The following is a 21459-nucleotide window of genomic DNA, read 5'->3' on the forward strand; positions in this document are numbered from 1 at the left end:
CCATTATGCAATACTGAGAAACTCGAAGATGCAATTCCCATGAAGATCTTAGAAAAAGCCTAACAATTTTAGTTCAAGTCGACACTCCACCCATTGCTAGTAATATAAAACATATGGCATATGCCAGAGACAATGTAGATATGTATATATATCTACTGTTTAGCTTATTGCATCTCCTTTTAATGTGTAATAAGTACTATAGATAGTACAAATGTTCCCATATTAGCTTAATTTATTTCGAGCCTTTCCTTAATGATTTTTAAAACAAACTAGCAAAGTGAGCGTGGTGGAAAACATCACAAAATGAGGCAAACTGAAAATTTTTGAGTCATTTGAAATGTCAGTAGAAGAGATTTATTTTATATTATGTCTAAACAGACACCCAGAAAGTGAAGTTAGTCTATCCACTAACATTATGCAGACCTAGTTGAAATATTTTGAAGTATATTTTGGAGGAATTTTTTTAAACTAATGTCAAATGCCTGGGTTGTTATTATTGCTACAGGTAACGCTTTAGGTAATTATATTATAGTTTTTATTTGACAGTGTCCATTCAAAGTTTGCCTTTCATCTAGGTTAAAATGGTGCTAAATTGCTCTAAATTTTGAAACAGTATATTTATAAAACACAACCGTGATTGCTGAGGAAAATCTATTAAAGAATATGGTCAGTCAACGTTGCGCAAAAAGTGTCTGTTCCAACATTTTTTGAAATCGACTGTCGGTGGACCTCTAAACGGAGCCTAGAAGATACTGCGGCACACTGCAGCCCTTGAGAGAGTGCAATGGAAAGGAGTGGCTTATTTATTCATGTGCTTGCTTTATCATGAGAAAGCCTTCCAAGAAGGCAAAGCTGAGCTGTGCAAGGCCTTTTCTCAGTTCCCACCCGAGCAATCAGGAGTAGCTCCACTTTAAATCCATATGCCTGCACAGTCAGAAACATGTCCAGAATCGCTCCTCGCCCTACCCGTCTGCCTCCCTGGAGCACTTCTTATTCGTATTCTCTGTGAGCTTGCATGTAGCTCTGCTGATTTTTACAATGTGTGGTTCATGGTGTAATCTTACGTGTGGGGACCAGTGTACCCACGAGCATCGCGATACGTGTGAGGGCTGGCAGGGAACGTGTGCGCTCTTGGGGTATAATATGGATTCACTGCCCTTCCTCCCTCCCAAATGTGATTTTTTTTTCCTGACCCTTCTTTTTTCAGATCAGTAAAACCAAGAGCACAGGACACTTGGAGAATATTTGATTTTTGAAGCTTTACGGTTAAGTCAGTCAAATGTGGGCTAAAAAGCACTGATGTTTTAGTCCCAGCATCAGTACGGAAGTAGATTGTGTACTTGACTTTAACAATCTTCCAAGATATAAAGCCATTTGACTGAGGTCATACTTAAGATAATAAAACTCTCTTTGATGAGGTTCATTTACATATTTGTTTTCCTTGCCTGAGCCCATTTTTTTGTATAGATTTAGTGCAGTTGTTTACAATGCTGGAATTTTTATGATTAAGGTCATACATGAGAATATTTACAACGTCAGGAATAAACACGACTCCTATTTAAGAAGCATATCCTGTTCCCAAATGAGATCCAAGCCCTGCTTATAATGTCATGCATTTGCAGAGCACTTAATAAATGTTTATTTTCAAATACAATTATAAACAATTTTTGCATTGTTGTGGTAGGACGTGGACTTTACATCTCTTGACATTCGCGCAGTAGATATCCATTAGGCAATATATGCCTCTTTTAGAGGTAGTTTGACCTCCAACCCCATCTGCAGAGGGCAACCCCTTGCTTTGTGACACCCTGGCTTGCAAATGATGCTTTAGCTCATATCTCAAAGGGTCCAAGGAAATGCTCTAAATAAATGAATGCATGCATACGCATCTTGGATATTTAAAAGAAATTAAAGTTAGCACACCAGCTTCAGGCCACCGTTACCTTCCGAGAATGATGAATTTTGGGGTGATGGGGCATGCAGTTAGTTAAAACAGCAGGGATATCACAAATGTTTTCTGAAAAGTGACCAAGAGCTTGGGTTTGTTTTGTTTGTTTTGTTTTGCTTTCCGGCTCATGGCCCCTGCCCCTTTGTATGAAATCCACAGACGTTCTGGCAACAGACCTCTCCTGTTGGAGGGGCAGAGAAGAAAAAAAAGAATCGCCAGAAAAAACAATGGGGAGATATAACACGTGCACTGTAATTAGATGAGGAAGCCATTAATTATGCTGTTTCCAATATCCTCTAAAAGGGTTGCCCACCCCTAACTACATATTTATACATATTTACTTGTTAATCAATAAAGGAAAATGGCTACATTATTTTGATTAAAACATCAACCAAATGCGTGGCAATAAAATCAAATTTCAGGGGGAAGGTAAAAAAAAGGAAGAAAGCGAGAGAGACTGAGAGAGATAGCTATGTATGCCTTCCTCCAGACCATGATATATGATATTTTCAGGCTGCTAGGAGAGCAGACACATTAAGAAAATAGTGCTAATGATATTAAAGTACTTTACAAGGCTTGTTACTAAGCGCTGACAAACCTGTCAAGTGTATAATGTAGGAGGCTATTGTAGCGTTCTCAGAAAACCATACCTCTGCCCCATTTCAGTGCAATCTCCTAATAATGGAGCTGCTATAAATTCTAGCCAGCAATGGGACAGACTCCTGGCTTCTCACCCCAATGTGAAGACATGATAAATATAAAAGAAAATGGCTGTCAGTTTTGGCGCCCGAACCTTATTACAAAGTCTTAATCTTACTGGCCTCAGCACCTTTTATCACCGCCTTGTTATGAGCTGATGGCTTTTTTATTTGCTGGGAGATGGAGGATGTGTCATTTGATGTCCTTTTATGTAGCCACTGCTCTGTCCTCTCATGGAAAAAAATCTTTTTTTATATGTTTATTACAGTAACCGATTAAATGCAAGGCTCATGCTGTGTTTGGTGCAAGCATCTTCCCGGTTGATTTTTGCAGAAGCTCGGATTAGATAGTCGTATGCAGAGTTATTAAGAATGTGGGCACAGCGGAGTGTTTTTTTTATTTTCCAGCTCCTGGAGTGTTGGCATTGCTGTTGGTGTTATTATTTATTATTATTTATTGTTTTGTTTTCCGTATGGATTTTTCCCTCTTGCCAAGGTCAGAAAGAAACCGTAAGTCCTGGCTCATTCTCTTTCACTCTTTTTTCCTCTCTCTCTCTCTCTCTTTTCCTCTTTGCAAGTGTCAGCCACAAAGATGATGGGCCCGTAAACAAAGTTTGACTCAAAACTCAGCTCAGGTTCAATCAGTTTGAACTTTAAGATGAGATATCTCACAATTATCTAAATATTATTCCTAAACCTCACAGCTGACTTCCTGTCTTCTTCGTTTATGGCAAACAAAAGACTGAACTCCACTTGAAACAATGACCCTGTCAGAGCCCTTATCCCCCCAAGAACTGCAGCAAAGTGCCAGCATCAGGTACTTAACTCAAGATGACATTGATGGGTTGCTTTCAAGCTGTGGCCGGAGACTCCATCACTTGTTCTTATCCTCAATTTGAAGACGGGGCGGCCTACTTTGCTGCTGCAGAGAAGTCCCTCCCTCTGATTTTTGTCTGCCAGATGGTGACCAGGCTCCGAGCAGGGCTGGACCCATTAGCCGAGCTCCCCATCTAGCGGCTGCCAGCGTGAGGGGTCTGGGGGGGCCGGCAGGCAGGAGCTGAAGCAGGAGCTGAAGCAGGACCTGTCGCCCTCCAAAGGCCAAAGCTAAACCAGGGAGGAGGGCAAAAAGAAAAAAAGGAAAAAAAAAAAAAAAGACAGAAAAATAATAACTTTTCCAACCAACCATCAGTGAGGGGAATTTTGGCTCCTGTGAGAGTCAGTCTGGGCTCCTCTGTACTGTACATTGACTTTTCCAAGACCCTGACACCAGCTGCAGATGCTCACGGCTCACGAGGAGAGAGGGTCCACGTGCGCACAAATGCACACAAGCATCCCATGCTCTGTAACATGGAAATGCCCAGCAGAAATATGCACAGAGTCTCCTCTGCCTACTCCTGTTTCCTAAGGGCTCCAATAGGCAATGGCCATATTTAAATGATCATCATGCAGGCACGTTGTCAAGGAAGTTCCTTGCAAAATGTAATTTACCGTCTAAATGGATTTAGAAGACAACGCAGTAGGAACAAGAAATATAAAGATGTTTAAAGACATCTCTAACTTGCCTCAGCAGATCAGTGGCCAAGCTAGGAATAAAACATTCTTGAGTCTGGGACTCCCCTGAGCCAAAATGGCAGTTCTCATTCCACGTATACTAGAACGATTGTCATGTAGATATTGATATGTATGATGTTAGGTTTATTTTTAGCTTACAACTCATGAGCAATTATGTTCCTATGAGTTGCATGGACCTAGGCAGTTGTGTAAAGGATGGAGACCTTACAGATGCTCATTATGGGAAAAGTCTGAGCCTGAGCTCACACATCAGAAAATGTGGAGGGGCTCAAGTGCCTCTCGCCCTCCCCCTTGCTCAGTACTGCCCTGGCTCGGGAAGGAATTTCAGTATGAGCTCTCATCATCCTGGAGATCACGCTCAATCATCCATGAGAAGTCCGGTCAGCTCTGCTGCATAATGAGCCGTTGTATAGCGCAGGGATGAACACAGCTGGAAGGTTGAGGGGTAAGACCCTACAGTGTTCTCTCCCTTACCAGTTCCTCGGCCTGTGCTGTATTGGTATTGCCAGAGGGGAAGGGTCGGAGAGCCACAGCTTCTTAAGTTGGTTTCCATGAAGATGTATCTGGTGATAGACATACTAGAATAAGGGCTGTGAAAGAGGAATGAATGGTTTCACCAGGGATATGCAGAGATATATGCAAAGTTTCCTACAATTGCAACTATCACACATAGTGCCACTCTGAAACCCCTTATATCCTGGGGAAAAGATGGCTCAATATCCCTTATTCTGGGTTATCACCCTGTTGTTAATATGCAGCTAAAGTAAAACAAAATGGGCCTTAATACATCCTGGGGTATTAGCTTGTTGCATATCTTTGTAAGTGTGTTTGCACTTTAAAAGCAACCTTCAGGGTGAGAGAGCAGAGGAACAGTGTGATAGTTACTGTAATAAGGCACTTGTGGTTTGCTACAGCACAAGGGGAAGAAAAACAATTGATGAAAAACTCAATAGGATGGGAAAGGCAAATTGCTTGGCTGGAGATTTAATTAAAAAGGAAACAGTCCTCCCCATTTAAAGGTCGGTTTGCACCCCTTAAATTACAAAAAGAACTCGGGGCTGAAATCAACACGCGATGCATGTTAATACGAGAGAGCAGCAGGTTGCGGGACTGATCCAGCTCTTCTCAGGCAGGGCTAGCAGGCTGTGAGACATGGCAAGTGCACGCCAGCTGTCACTGGGACCCGACCCCCATGGAAAGCCGTGCCCTGGCTACTACAGAAGCTACCTACAGCAGGTATGGTGCTAATCTGGATTACATGAAACATGCAGAATGAAACATAATGCGACTTAAGTCTCTGCCGTTTTCCTCCTCCTGTCTCCCACCCCTCCTCAACAGCCCTTTATATATTACTGTTGCTTTGTGCAGCACTTTCGCTGCCATGAATGCCTCTCTCCCATGGGAGAACTTGATGAAGGTTATCCATTGTCACCCAGTGTTATACTGGGATGTCAGGACACCTTGAATAAACGGTTTACATGAGATGTTGCCTCTAAGTGCATCCTCGGAAAAACTGCCATTGCCCTTTGCTGGGAAAGTTAACATCATAAAGTGAAGGCTGCCTCTGACCAAATGGGAATGACATTGCAGATTAAGGGCTCTTTAAATTATGCATTTAGTTCAGACTCCCAGGGAGACAGTATATGAGATAAAGCTAGCAGACTTACTCTGCAGCATGGCTCTGGAACCAAAGACAATTTTAAAACATTTTTCCAAGGAAACTTCTGTAGAGGTAAAAAAAAACCCCTACCCAACAACGACAAATCTAAAGCAACAAAAAACCCCAACTTGGTCAGATCTTTAAGGGCAAATATTATTATATGAGGAAAAAACAGAGAAGTGAAGAAAGGGGAAAGAAAATTTCTCAGGGCTTTAGCAGGATGGTGACTATATGGCAGTTTTAATGATAGGATTTTGATTTATGTTGAAATTCCTGTCAGCAGAACCAGGACTGTGTTTTCCAAACATTTATTGCATTGAAAATGCTCTTTGCTTTCCAGGCTGATCACCCCCATACGCTCAAAGTCCCTGGGAACACTGAAGTATTGAGGGCATCCTCCCAGTTCGTACCTGCTGAGGCAGATTTGAGCAAAAAAACCTCTCGGTTCCCCTCTTTGCATGCAGTTCTGTAACCTGTAACTTCCTTCCTTCATTTAGCAGAGTTTAAATTGCAAATTCATGTTTCTTAAAAATGCTGTAACATCATAAGTGGGACAGTTTTATGACAGCTCTGAATTACCAGACAATACTGACACATGCAGCGTGCACTTACTTTGCCTACCAGTTATGGTTGTATTTATCTGCCCATATGTCACTCTGTGTCTAACGCATCTATTTACCATGTTGAGATGGATATTCCACAATTGAGGGCTCTTAGTGCATCCTTTAGAATTAAAAAAAAAAAGTCTCGTTCCTCAGATAATTTATTTTATAGGTGATAGTTCTGCCTTTTTTAGGGATTTTGCATACATCTTTCTGCAGTTCCTTTATTTCCAGATGACACTGATTTGGAACTCTTCCCTGACAGGCGAAATGGGACGGATCTTTATTTTATTGATGGTAAAACACAGAGACGGCACTCACAGGCGTCTGTAGGTGAATCTGGGTTGGCTTATGCAGAAGATACACTCCTTTGGCTGGTGGATCGACATAAGAATTCAAAATAAACCCTCACTGCAAATTTGCCACTCTTCCTCACCCTCCTTCCCTCCTCCCCTCCTCCACAGACTCACACACGCAAGACAAAATGTTGTGAGTGTCCCTGCCCTGCTTTCGTGCAGCCACCTGCCACCAACCGGCCACGTTTCTGGTGAAATACTCAGGGGAGAAGCTCTGAGGTTCCTTCTGGGTGTTTTGCCCAAACTGGAAAAATTGCCGGTTAACTGGTAGCTCTCCTCTCCTTGAGGTGACAAAACCTGGCTGCAACCGGGCACTTTTGTCTTTCATTTTATGCTAGGAATTTAATGTGGTTTTGTAGCTTTAGCTGTATTTCTAACGAGCAGGCAGTAAAAGTTCCAAAAAACTTAAAAGATTGTCAAATTTGCAGAAGATAAATATATATATGTAAGCATGCACACATATATGGAGAGAGAGAGAAAGAAAAAGAGGCGTAGAGAGAAAGAGAGAGGCATATGTATATTTAGATGTGTGTACATTATGCATATATATATAAATACTCATTTTTTCAGGACCTTTACCCAGATGTATCACCTGCTTTGACCAACATTCACCGGCATACTTCACGTTTTACTCTTAATTGTTTTGAGCCAGAGTTAGGGTGATCTTTATTCATCCAAAAGAAACCGAAATGTTCCATCCAAATACACCAACAGATGCAGCTCCCTATGATTCAATTTCTGCACGAGTTTTGCCTGAGCTGGAGTTGCTTTTCTGCCATCCCAGAAGTGCTGCCATTTTGCGGTGAAATGCAGCAACCGGGTAATGAAACACAGAAACACTTCACGGTAAGCCAGGCCCAGGTCTAAGATGTAGTGTGTCCAACAGAAATCACCAGGGAGAATTTTGGTGTGTGGATTATTTCGACTTTAGTCTGAAGTTTTTTCCTCTGAATCTTTATCTTGCAAAAAGCCCCATAGGTCATTAACACCTACAAGCTGGTTTACCTCATGGACAAAAGTTATCTGCTCCTACCACGCAAAGCCATTAAAATTGTTCTTTGGGTGCAATTCAGAGATTCTGAGGACTGTCACTCTTACAATCTGCTACCACTTTCTTGCAGTATTTGAAGCTTGAACATCTGCATCCCATTGGAGAAGGTCTGGAAGCCAGGTATTGACCAGATCTGACTGCTCACGAGAGCTCAGAGAAAGATGAGACAACCTCCTTCTTCCACAGATAAGGAGAAATCTGGCTTTTTTCCCTCCACTTACTAGACAGGCAGGAAAATTACTCCTTCAAGGTAGAGCAAGAGCAATTGCACTATCCCCTTAATCAGTACCTGCAGCATATCAAGCTCATCATCTTGATGGTAATAGCTGTTTGACAAGTCAGGATAAAAGTGATAGTCTTCTGAAAATGAGATAACAATCCAGTTTAAAAAAGGAACCAAAAGAAAAGAAAGAAAAAAAGAAAGAAAAAGAGACATGACCCCGTGTAAGGTGTCTTTTAATTTAATTTCATCCGAGGATAACAGTTTGCCCAAAAATGTCTTCCGTGAGTCACGTACGGTATTTCAATCTGTCATCTTGTATTGACCTGGCTAACATGGAAATATACTGCACTGAGCTTTTGTCAAGCGTACCGGCTTGGTCTGAAATTTGGTGATTTCTTTTTTAGACCATAACTGTGCTGAGCTATCTGCTTCCACTTTCTTCTCTCACATGCAGAGAGCTCAAAATGGAAAATTCATCCAAATGCAAAAAGAAACAGCATGATCTGGCTCACAGCTCCTCAGAAGTACAGGCAAAATTGAATTTTACTGTTTTCCTAAAAGTGAATGCCCAGAGTCAAGCCAATACTCTCACAGAAAAGGTAAAGGGAAACGGCTGCTGCAGAAGAGGGATGAACGGAGCCAGGCAGAGCAGCAACAGGGAAACGTGCCATTCCTGCTGTTGTAACAATTCTAACACTGTTTAATTTTAAAATTAACTTTCACAAGAGTCAACTGCAAGATATGGCTTGTTGTATGTATTGATAGATTGCAATATAGTTACTTCACGTTATTCTGTAGCTGAATCAGTAGTAGAAATGAGTTCGGCCCCGACTTGGTTAATTCTGAGAAGAGGTACCAGTTGGGCAGGTCGCTGGTCTTTAAATGCTGAAGCGTCTCTGAGAATTTAGGTTCCAATTCAAATATTTATAACGTCAGAATTAGTTTTCTGGGAATCTTCTCTCCTCTTTTCTTTAAGGTAACTAAAATAATAAATTAAAATACCCGCGCTGCTCTATGAGTATTCCTGACAGTGAACTTGTTTCCTGGAAGCAGAAGGGGAGAAAATACAATCAAAGCAAATGTATTTAAAACTAAATAAATCTTCATACAGCTTCGTTTGAACATTTTGTCTCCTCTGGTATTTGCTCTGCTCTGGTTGTTACTTCCCGTGCTTCTGTGATCAATCTCTCTGTGCTGTTCAAACTGTGCCACCAGAACACTACCCTAGAACACAGTAAATTCTGAGAAATTCGGTGTTAGTGTATTCCAGAAGTGAGATCAGCGATTTCTTCCTGACATCCCCACCCACCCCCTCCATACTGTGCACCCCCTGAAAGAAAATCAACAAAAACCAGACAACCAAAACCAACCCAGAAAAATGGTCTGGTTTTAAGCTGGAAAAGGAGCATTTCATGGAAGCTATGGTATACGATCTACAATCTTAGAAGAGGTGCCAAATGGACATGAGAACGGGGAGCGGCGAATGACCAGGCATGTGTTCTCACAGTGCATTCAGCAGATTAGCGGTTTACCTGGGATTTATCAGAAAAGCAATCCTAAAGAAATGAAACTGAGATTTTCACAAGTATGACTGGCTGTCCTTGCAAGATTTCCCGCATTTTCAAAATCTACAAGAAATTGGGCCCTTTTAAACCTGTTCTTGAAATCTGTGGTGTCGCCAGGGTAGTTTATACCTTTTACTTTTCCCACACATCGTCTTGATCTAGGAATTCTCTTTATCTTCTGCTCTGTGCGCTAGTAGGACCTTCAGATCCTAGCCAAAGTCCTACAAACACATAGGGCGACATTCGTTGTTGAGAAGACCTTGTAATCTAAACAGATCAGACAAGGTAAGAAGAGAAATGGAATCACATTAAGGAATAATGATTTGTCCCTGCTATTAAAGAACTCCTTGGCATCAAAGTGAGCCCAGATCTCTGCCTGAGGCCTTACTGTCAGCTAGCCAAACAGATATGGAAAGACTAAAAAAAATCAGTCAATATTTAGATGGTGCCATAGTATCTTACTATTCAATGAAACTGAGTAGGAAAGTAGATGCAGTGCATCTAGAGATTTGTATTTCAGCAGAATCCTTCCTTTATGAAGATTAAGAGGGAGGCACTGGGGCAAGGAGCATTTTTTTCACTGTCTGATAACACTTAAGCCAAAGTGTTTTGAACAACGCTAATTGCCCCTCGGATTTCTACACTGCTTGATGACAGGGCAAATATTGCCGCGGGTATTTCATTTCTTCCTGGAAGAATGTTTTACACCGGCCACCTGTTGGTCCCCCATTTCTATTTTATTTTTTTGTCCTTTGCTTCATTGCTATTTTCAGCCGCTGTGTTGCAAGTTCTTTAGCCGGATCAATAGTCCCGATGTAGCGAGGTGGGAGTTTTTACCAGCGTGACAGCCTGTCTCTCTCCGACACAGCAGCAGACCCTTAGCAGGATGTCTGCTCAGCGTAAAGAGGTTATCTCTGAATACAGGTAACCGGCTGCTGAAAGCCATTTAGAAGATTTTTGGAGAAGAGGTGGTCACAGGCAGGCGAGGTCTCTAACCCACGTTCCACCCCGGTAACACGAGAACCTCTGTAACTTATATCATTCTGAGTAATGTTCTCCATCACACGCAATTCACCGTCCTTTCTTCTTTTTTTTTTTTTTCTTTTTTTTTTTTTTTTTCCCTTTTTTCAGCTGGCTTTGTTGTTTGTGTGGTGTCAGTAGGAATGTGCTTGGAGCAGAGTTATATGGCATCATTTGGAGAAACATTGCGTTAATAACCAGAGTTCAAGGGCAAAGGATATAAACGGAGCAAATTACAAGTCTGAGCAGATATATGGCTTTTGCTAAAAGGGACACAGGCTGCTACTTTTATTTACTGGGTGCTGGTGCGCTTGTAAAAAGGTGCAAGAAAACATGAATGCATTTTTAAATGATACTTCGTAGTTTAGGAAAGCAATGCAAATTTTCAATCTAGAGGGAAGGATTGTTTGAAGGGGAAAAAAAATGTATAATAATTACCTACCCTTGTAGTGACTTTGTATTTTTTAAATCTGCAACACTCGAGCATCATTCAGGTGTTGGCGACCCAACTTTGCCCTGACTGAAATTTGGAGGTATTAAAGCAGACATTAACAATAAAACAATGGCAGGTTCAGAGCAACCATTCATCTAACCTCAGCTGTAATTAAGTTCCTGCTTTGAATGGCTCAATCCACACCCTTGATCCTCTGGGTTCAGCCACCACCTCTCCCTTATCTCCGGATTAGGTGTCAAACCTCCTGCCTCCGTGACTCAGCAAAACCCCCAAACCCCAGTCCCTGGAGGGATGAAAGTCTGCTAAAAAGCTGGGGAGTTTCAGGCAAATTCTGCTTTCAGCTTGTCACAGGGTGGGATTATTTCATTTCACAGCCTGTAATACAATTTCATGTACTGCTATTGAGTGTGGCAATAACTAACTGGAACATTTTGTTTATCTGATTTTCTGAGGCTGCAGATTCATCACTAGTTTTATTTCATTTTTCTTAAGTGTTTCATAATTTATTTTTTCTAAAATACAAGATACTACTGAAATTCATTTTTCTACTATTGCTAGACATACATTACTGCTGATTACCAAGCAAGATATATAATGCAGCCTATAAATAATAATCTCCTCTGGTGAAAGGATATCAAAAATGAAATCTTTCCTATTTCAAATTCTTTGACTCTCTATTTTTTTAAAATCAGCTCATTCTTCAAGCATTGTTTTTACAGCTTGTTCTACAAGCGTGCAAAGAGGGGAAAAAAAAAAAAACAACAAAACCCAAACAGTTTAAAAAATGAATTTTCTGAAAACATCTGGTCTCCCTCCTTTGTCACACTGCCACAGAAAATATTTCATCTAGCAAATTGCAGGTGATTTTTAAACACACAGAAGTTACGAAAATATTGAGGAAGATTTACTCCCATCTAAGAAATGTTTTATGCTGCAAAATTGAATGCAAAAACACACATGTTAAAATAAGAGAGGAAAATCATAATCTTCGTGGGGAAGAAGAATGCTAGAGGAACGTTTCATTTCACATTATTCGCCAAAAAGACCAAACTTTTCTTCTTTTTGCTGCTTGCACTTTACGGGTTGCTTCCTTGCTTGCTGGGTTCTAAGCCTACATTTTTACACAAAATAGGGATATTATGATTTTAATGTCATACAATATAACAACAGATGTGCACTTTTGAGTCAGATATAAGTAAGAAAAGCAGAAACAGGCTATTTAAGTATGCGATTGAATTCTGAAGGGTTGATTTTTATTTTTTTATAAGCTGTGCACCGCTCACAGCAGAGACCACAGTTTAACTCACGGATCGGTAGAGTTATATTTTATAACCTGTGTAAGCACCTGGGCTTTTTGGGGGTCTGGGAGCCGATTCCAGCGGTAGCACAAGCCGAGCCGCGCTGGGGAAGCCAGCTCTCTCCCTTCTCTGCAACATGAAGCCTATCCAGTTTCCCATATGACATATTCTTTTCTCCCACTGGGACATAATAGAAACTAATCTTCAACATCTAAACATTCAGAGTCGAGTCCTTTTGTTAAGTCGTTTTATTCATTTCATTCGGTGCCGGTACAGCGCTGAGCCCACGTGTATTTACATACACGAAGAACCCTGCTGCTCCGAACTCTCCGCTCAGAAGACAGGGCAATTAATCATCCCCAAATCCTCCCGCCGCGCGCGCGGCGGCTCCGACAGCAAGCATAACCAATCAGCCAGGGCAGGTGGGACGCGGACCGGCAGGAAAGCCTTGCACCCTGACCCGGCACCGGTGTGCTCTCTTCCTTTCCCCCCTCTCTCATTGCTGAGTAAGAATAACACCATTAACGGTGTCCTTGTAATCAGCTAAACATCTTGAAGTCAGGAACGGACAGGTATCGCTTTTATGATTTTGGGGAGGTCGCGGTTTCTCTCTCTCTGTGCCATTGTTTCTGAGATGAGAGTGGGGGGCACAGTTGAAATCCAGCCCGTAATGTGGAAAAAATAGGGGCTTTTGTGCTACAGTTTTCATTTTGTGAATTTAATTTATCTCGGTGGTCCTGTGCTGCCTTTTGTAAGCCAAAACCATCTGAGAGCCAGCGAGATGTTTTGGTGACAAAATAATTACCAAAGGATGACCTGCTTAATTGTAGCTACCAGCTAAAATTGTGAGATCCACGTGATGGTGGCTGCTACGCTGAGAGCCTTCACCCAAGGACCTTCCTCCTGCCACAGGCAGTACACACATGGCCATTAAAACACTCTCTACTTGTGTCCCCCTGCTTTTCGTGCCCCTACTTAATATTTGCCTTCTTAACGGTTTTCCCTGCTGTATTTTCATATTTTTATAATCTGTTTTTTGCAATCGATGGACTTAAATTCCTGTCTCGCTTAAATGCTGCCGTTTTCTTTTAGTGTCTGTCTGTCCGTCCAGCCCATGCGTGGCAGGACACCATCACCCACACAGTGTTTTCCCCCAGCAACGGCCACACCTGCGGTCAGTGGGACAGTGAAGTCAAGGGAAAGACGCCCATCGACACAACCGAGCTCAGGGTTAAGCCCATAAATTTGCTCCCGAAGTTGTCTCATTTCTCTTTGTAAATTATAGGGACCATTGAAAATAGCTCAATAAAAGCATCAAAAGTCAATTGTTAATGATATCCAGAATATTAATTCTCCAGAATTGTAACTTCTTGGTCAGGCTTTCCTGAAGAGTTTCATCTTCTCCTTCTAAACGTGTCAGATATTCTTTTTTTTTTTTAAAATGAGGTTGTTGTTTTTTTTAATTTTCTATTTACAGCTCCTGATGAGGCTTGCCCTTCAGCTGCAACGTACTAAGAGCATCTGTAATTTTGTCATTAAATGTTCTGCAGACTATGATGTGCCAGGACAGGACATAGCTGAATTTGGAGCTGAGTTAAAGTTCTGAACAATCTTAGACGGTTTTAATTAATACAGTGGCAAAATGAGCCATTTTGTGCATATGTAAATTGTAAATGACTTCTTTTTAAAAAAATTAATTATGATACTAGAGATGTATTTGTTACATGGTATATTGCAATTCTTCATGGCATTTTGAAGAAAAAAAATCACTGAGATACGTGCTGCCAGTTGACTCATAATTAGTTTCCCAATGAAGCTTCAAAAATATGTACCCTTAATATTCATCTGCTGAATAACTTAATAGTTTGCAAAACTTTCCAAGCCTTTTGGAGAAAGAACATACACACCATGAGGTGCAACCGAGATTTCTGGCTTCACTGCTTTTGCATTTTACGGGACAAAAATAATCTCAAAGCAAGTAAACATCTTGGAGATAGGAGAAAAGTATGTCTTGAGTACAGATAAAACACATTGTTCTGCACCTTCCTTTCCAGGAAGGACAGCCGACTGTCTTCCTTATCTCTAATCATAACCAAGACGTGGCTGTTCTCCTAGGCAGAAATCAGGCAGAGTACAGAAAACTTGACAAAAACAGGTTTTTGAGGAGGGGGGAAAGCGGAAAGCTCGAAGCGTTCCTTGGCTGCCTGGTCATGACATTTGTGTCCCTGCAGAGGACCCACTCATTTTGGTGAGCGCCAGCTTACCTAAGCCATCCTATTGATTTTAAATCAATACTACTTCCAAGGTCAAAGAACGTCTAGGCAACGCTCTCCAGGACTGGGATGTACACACACGCTGGGCCAAAATCATTATTGGTGTAAATCCGGTGAGTTGGGGCCGTCAGCCCTTCACCACCTGCGCCCACGCAAAAGCAAAAGGGAAACAGCACCAATAAGCGGCAGAGGTCTCGCTAATGATTATCTTCACTCCCTATAGCAATGACAGTCTGCTTCTTAGGAAAAAAAAAAAAAAAGGGGGGGGGGGAGAAAAAAAAAAAAGCCCTTTTTTGGCATGGAAATTGCTTATCTCTAGAGTGCAAATCATAAATCATTCACAAAGATAGTAGTGACTCCAGCCTTTGAGTGTTACTTTGTTAACAGCACAAACTGGTACGAACCAAAAGGAAGAGAAATTAACATTTGAACCATATTGTTTCTGAAGGGCTGGGAGAGCCCTTGCGAGCCTGGGCTCTGCCTTCGTGATGTAACTGCTGGCGCGGGATGAGTGACTCGTGAACTCTGGTCCCCCCAGTTCAGCCTCAGAGCCTTGCTTGGAGGATGATACTATGCAATCTGTCTGCTTTTAAACCAAAATTGGGAATGAAAAACATTCCTCTGTCTCCCTCTCTCTCACAGCACTTCTTTCAATTAGCATTTTTTTTTGTTTCTTTAGTATGGATCCCTTGAGTTTAGCGTCCTTACATTCCACATTTTTGATTGCATGTGCATTCCTTTATTAAAAAGGCAACGGGCTTTCGATGCTGGCCTTCCACTAATTATTACTTACTTCCCAGATAAAAAAAAAAATATATATTTGATCAATGGCTTTGGTAGTCTGATTATAAATTGTCCTTCAGGCATTACCTCGGAATGCTAGGGGTTTATTTAATACTGATTTTGGAGGGATGCTGCCAGCTTGAAGTCTAGTGATTTTTAATACATTAAAAGTACGGTACATAAAGCATCAAATCACAAAGCCTGCCTCCGTTATTCAAAAATTTACATTTTCATTACCCTATTAAGAAAAAAAGTTCTTGTGGTGGTTTCATGTTGTTTTTTTTTTTTTTTTTAAATTTCCTTCTGCTGTGAAATGAGAGCCAGAGAAGTAAGGGAAGGTGGTGAACTAAGTTACTGCAACAGAAACAGTAGAACGAGCTATACAAAGCACAAGGGAACCAAACTCGAAAAAACAGAGGAAAATATACTTTTCCTCCTAATTCCTTTGAGTTGCAATAACTTTACTTACATTTTAATAAGACTTATATAAAATCAAGCTGATTTTTAAGTTGACATGCCTTAAAATCTATACATATGGCAAAAGAGAGAGAGAAAAATCTAAAGTTTTCGTCATGGCACAGAGACAGCATTTAGGTTTTGATCCTTCTGCCAATGAAATCAGTTGCAAAACCGCCGCCAGATTCCCACGTGGGAATCGGCTCCTTTAGAAGTACCAGCAGCAACAAGCCTCGTCGCAATCTGTACCTACCACAACACTCCTCCCTGCCAGAGCCCCAAACTTGCGCAAAGGTGCGGCTCATTAGGTGGGGTTTTGAGGTAGAGGTGGTGGGTTTCCGGCGCCTCGTGCTCTTTTCCCTCGAGATAGATGGTCTGTTCTTCGCTGAGACAACTTGGCCTTTTACAGGCATTGATCACCCACCTCCAGGCCAGCCAAGGTGGACACCTTTGCTTCTGAAATGATGCCCTGCCGCAGGCACCAGAGGAAAATTCAATTTTCAACTCCAAGTATATAAGACGGCAGAACTCTTCCACAATTAGGATGATGGTTGTTATTATTTTACTTTTATTAAGCAAGCTCCAGCCTCTGCTTTCCAGTCTTAGCTTTTACTTACAGTAATCAATTTTTCAGTATAACTGGCTGTAATTGTTAGCCAGATATTGAGTCTTCATGGTGCTTAGACATAGCGTGTTACTGCGAAGCGTCTTCCCCATACTTCTCAGACAGATGGGTAATAATACTATACATTAATACCTCCACATTGGTTTATGTGTGTTTGACCACAGCGCTAGCATAATTATTTTTCCTCAGTAAAAGCTATTAGAGATCTATTTGGTAGGTTTTACGATCAATAGCTCCTGTGATATTTGTGTAGCAGGCCCAGAATAATCAATTGAAGGTCATATAAAGTAAATTACCATCCTCCTATAATGATTCTTTTTTCTAGATGAGAATGGGTTTTATTTATAAATAATAAATATATATAAAATATATATATTTATTATATATATATATATATATATATATATATATAAAATATATATAAAATAAATAAATATATATAAAAGGCTTCTTTTTTTTTTGCCTTTCCTGAGAGAGAGAAATAAATGTTGTGGGTGTATTTTGAAACATGTTATTAATGTCTATTATCTAAATTTATATTACTAGATTATTGAATTAGTGGATGCCAGCACGTGGAATAATTTTATATGCTTGGTGACACGAGAAATAGCCAGTTGTGGATATCCTGCCCGGTGTGTTGTTGCAGGTGACTTAGCTAAAGCCATTTCTCAGTAGATTTAACACTGGTCAAGGCACTGCTCTGGATGTGGACGTTGACTGGGTGGTCACAGATTTACGGTACCGAGTGCTGGAGGGGCGATTTCCCCCACATTGCTCTGCCAAGGTGTTTCCTCCATCCCCTAACGCAGCCACCACCGAGGACAAAAACACAGCCCAGTCTCCACAATTCTCTCCGTCCTGTGCCTCCTTATTTGAGTTGCAATGTGCTGGAAGTGGGGAGGTAACATTAGCAATGTGGGAGATCCCCCAGAGCCACTACCTCCTTCCCCACCAACCAGAAGGCGACGTCTGTGGATACTCCTGACCTTGGCTGCCCAACAAGGCTAAGGCTGTTTTGGAGATGGAAACACAATTGCACAAACATACTTTTCCTTTCCAATGAACTATGTGTGTGGTCACAGTCAGTTGGATGAATTTTAATATCCAACTGACTCTCATCACACATGAGATAAGCTGGAGCTCATAAATGTAGTGTTCATACAATTTATCCTCCTACTTAGCACTCTAAGGTGGCTATGGCGCTCTTTGTCCTTTCTTGTCCGAAAAGCTCTGCATTCTTAAATGTAGTCGCTGGAAGGCTACTGCCTTCCTCATGAACAAAATTGGTTCTACTACTTTTAGGAAGGCGCCAACTTCATCGAAAAAGTACTACCTACCCCCGTGTAACCCTCATCACCATGATATTTGAGCAGCTCATTGTGATTAATTGAATCACTTCTAAAAAACAATTCGTGAAGAAGCACTGTATGAGTGCTGGGAAGACGTGGGAGAAGGACGTTTAAATGAACAACTTCCACCGAGAAATGTAGATTCATCGGAACTATTTATTAAAACAGGCAATCAAGAAGAATTAGGGCTGGGGAAACTGAGGCACAAGGGAGTTAAAATAAATTTCTTGATTTTTGTATGGATTGTTTGTGGTTGAAACAGTTACAGAACAAAAACTTTTACAGTGTCCAGATGGGTATTTCATTCACTGGACCAACCCTCCTTTCCAGGAAAAGGAAATCACATTTCAAAGTAATTATAGTGAAAAGACCCCAAGTCCCTCAGTGTTGCAAAAATCTGCCCAGAAGTTATTAATGTGAATCATTTTAATCTTTTTTTTTTTTTGGCTAGAACTGATTGGTAAATGTTAACACACAAACGACCACAACCAGACAAAGGGAGAGAAGATAAAGTGAAACAGTTGGTAAAACGACCGAGCTCAAGGAATAGACGCTCATCCTCAGGCTGAGCAGGTTTGAATATCCACTTCAATGTCCTACCTGCCATCATTTACAAGCCCATCTATTTGCAAGGTTATGTAGTCCTTGCGATGTGGGTCTTTTACCCTTGCACATCAGCCAGAGCTCCCAAAAACCCTGTCCTTGAATACCGAACTCTTCTCCTCAGTGCGTCTTGCTTCAGCAGGGCTTTGCAAGGTTATGATGATGGGAAAAAAAGGGACATTTATTCTCAGTGACATGAATTAATAGTGATTCTTTTTGGCTGAAGAATACGGACCTCTCGTGATTGCTTTTTTTTATAGGTGGAGTGTTGGCGGATGGGTGCTGATGGGGGTGGCATCTGGACAGTGAGGTGCATTGCTTTGCAGAGGGACTAAACCCTCTGTGATGTGCTAAACCACATCAGAGGCTCAGACCAACCAAGGGAGCTTTGCAGAGAGCAGGGCTGTCCGGCTGGATGCCACTGTAACAAGGTGATAGGGCAAAACTGTGTAAATACAGCGTCTGTTCCTCATCCAGGTAGGAACAAGTGGGTCAGTCTCACACCTATATGTAAGACTTAATGGAGCAGAGATTAAGATGGAGGATAAGATACTCCTTGTCCTGCCACAGGTGTTCTCTCTGACCAGGACAGCTCAAGATACCACTCTGTGACTCAGTTTCCCTAGCTGTAGAAAGCATATAAAAATACCCTGGAGAAAGAAAATCCTTCATGCCTTCAAAGTGTGCAGCATCAGCATCCATCTGGCCCCATTTGGAACCACGGCTTCTCAGAAAGAACAATGGAAATCCCGAGCACTCGAGCTCCAGGGTCCTCCAGTTGCACGGCGAAATTCATTACAATATCCCTGTATTTATTTCCAGCTGCATGGCCAAGTGGACCCAAGGGCAACCTAACAGAGAGGAAAAAGGCCTAACAGAACATCAAAGCGGCTAAAAACCCGGGTGGATTGCCATTTCATCAGTACCGTATGACATCACTTTCCACATGACATCAGTCAATGACCCTCTTCCCCTCCACCCCCGCCTCCAATTTCTTTTTAAAAAGATGATGGAGCTGCTTGAAGTTGAGCAGAAGTTGGGGGGGGAGGGGGGGGGGGAAGGGGGGGGAAACAAAAACACACTCTATATCCCTTCAGCTGAATGCAACCCAATGTGCTACACAAACAATATTAACCAAAACAAAGCTAGCAGGAAACGTTTGCACACAGCATCTGTTATGATCACATAACCGCCAGACAGATGTTTAATCCCAACTGCTAACATAAGATCATTTGTATGTTTGAAGAGGGAGAGATCCCATTTGGGTTCTTTCCCTTTTATTTATTTCTTTCCTAAAGGGGAAAAAATAATAAAGGGAGGGTGATTTTCTCAGCTGTGGGAAGCAATTTTGTTTTGTTATTGTTCTCTTTCTCCCCACTTTCACCATCAGCTGCTGAAAGGAAAGGAGTGGTTGCAGCCTCTCGCAAAGAAGAGAGCCTGAAAACTGTGTGGTCTGGTAGCCGAGCGCCGCACGATCCTTTTCCAGCTTCAGGGACCAGAGCTTGGTTTCTCAGAAGGCTCATTAAATAATTCTGGTCCAATGAGGCAAAAGGGGAGGCCACACATGAAACAAGTTTGGTGGTCTCAGCCAAGTTCCCGGGGAGTTGCACCGCGGTTTCCCAGCGCCACCCCGGATTCCCTCCGCCCCTGGAAATTTCATCTACAAAAGTGAAAACAAACTCATTAGCTCTACGTAGCTCTGTGAGGGTCACAAAAAGATGTCGGCGTTTTGTGTGGCCTTTTTTTTTTTTTTTTTTTTTTTCATTTTTCATTTAGCAAACAGCCAGACACCTACAAAGGGAAAAGAAGGTTTGAGCTCTTCAACTGCGCTGAGGGATTATTTTACTTTTAATGATACCGGGAGGATTCAATGGAGATTTATGCAGATAGGAGAGATTATTAATAACACATTGCACTTCTATAGCACCTTCCTTTCAGGGGTTCTCAAAGAACTTTCCAATCTGGAATGAATTGGTCTTTACACGCCCCTGGTGAGCGGAGTAACTGTCATTAGATTAGGAGGTAACTACTGCCGTAATGAAAAATCAACCGGGGTATAAAACGTAAGCGGGAACCCAGGCAGAGCTGATCTCCGGGCCTTGCTCTTCCACAGATTTCCTATATGACCACAGGGAAACCAACGGGTTTCTCACAGTTTTAGTCCGCAGAGAGTAAAACGAGGCTTTTATTTTCACAAATGGGGATTGTGATTTCGGGGGTTTTTTTGGTTTTTTTTTTTTTGATGAGGGGTAGCGTAACGTGGCCATTTGAGTACGTAGCACTTAAAGGGGTGATATAAGGAAATTGAGATGCAAAAGTGAGCAATGACGTATCTCTACTTCCAGTCGCTCTTGCAGCAGGAAAGAAAAACCTCAATTCTGACTCCTGGTCCTTGTTTAGGCACAAAACTCACTTTCTCCCACCTTGCAAATGGGGAAGACCTGTGAATGATAATCAGGAAAGTGAATCTCTTCCAGCACCTTAATATTCTTCTGCTGTCGCCGAGTAACAGCTATAGGATTATAAGAGAAAATAAAAGCCAAAGTTTCCCAAGGCTGGAAAATAATGGATTTACTGAGCATTATTAAGGTAAATAGCAGTAGGCCAGAGAAGCAGTAGATCCTTGCAAGCTGAATGAAGAAAGAGGGAAAGAGAAGGAAAAAGAAAAAGAGCACAGGCAGCTAAAATAAGAAGGGGTTAACAATTTTCAGGCCTTTCTGCTGTGTGTGTGTTCGCACTGTGCACAGCAGAAATGCATTCACCTATGACATCCTTTGGCAAAAAAAAAAAAAAAAAGGAAAAAAAAAGAGGGAGAGAAAAAAAAGGCTACATCCCACAGCGAGGACAGTTGTCCCTACAGATTAGGAATATCCATCTTAATGTGCAACTTCCCCTGCACGGGTCAAAATTGCCAACAGCTTTA

The sequence above is a fragment of the Rissa tridactyla genome, chromosome 9, assembly GCF_028500815.1.
Source record: "Rissa tridactyla isolate bRisTri1 chromosome 9, bRisTri1.patW.cur.20221130, whole genome shotgun sequence".
Lineage (NCBI taxonomy): Eukaryota > Metazoa > Chordata > Aves > Charadriiformes > Laridae > Rissa > Rissa tridactyla.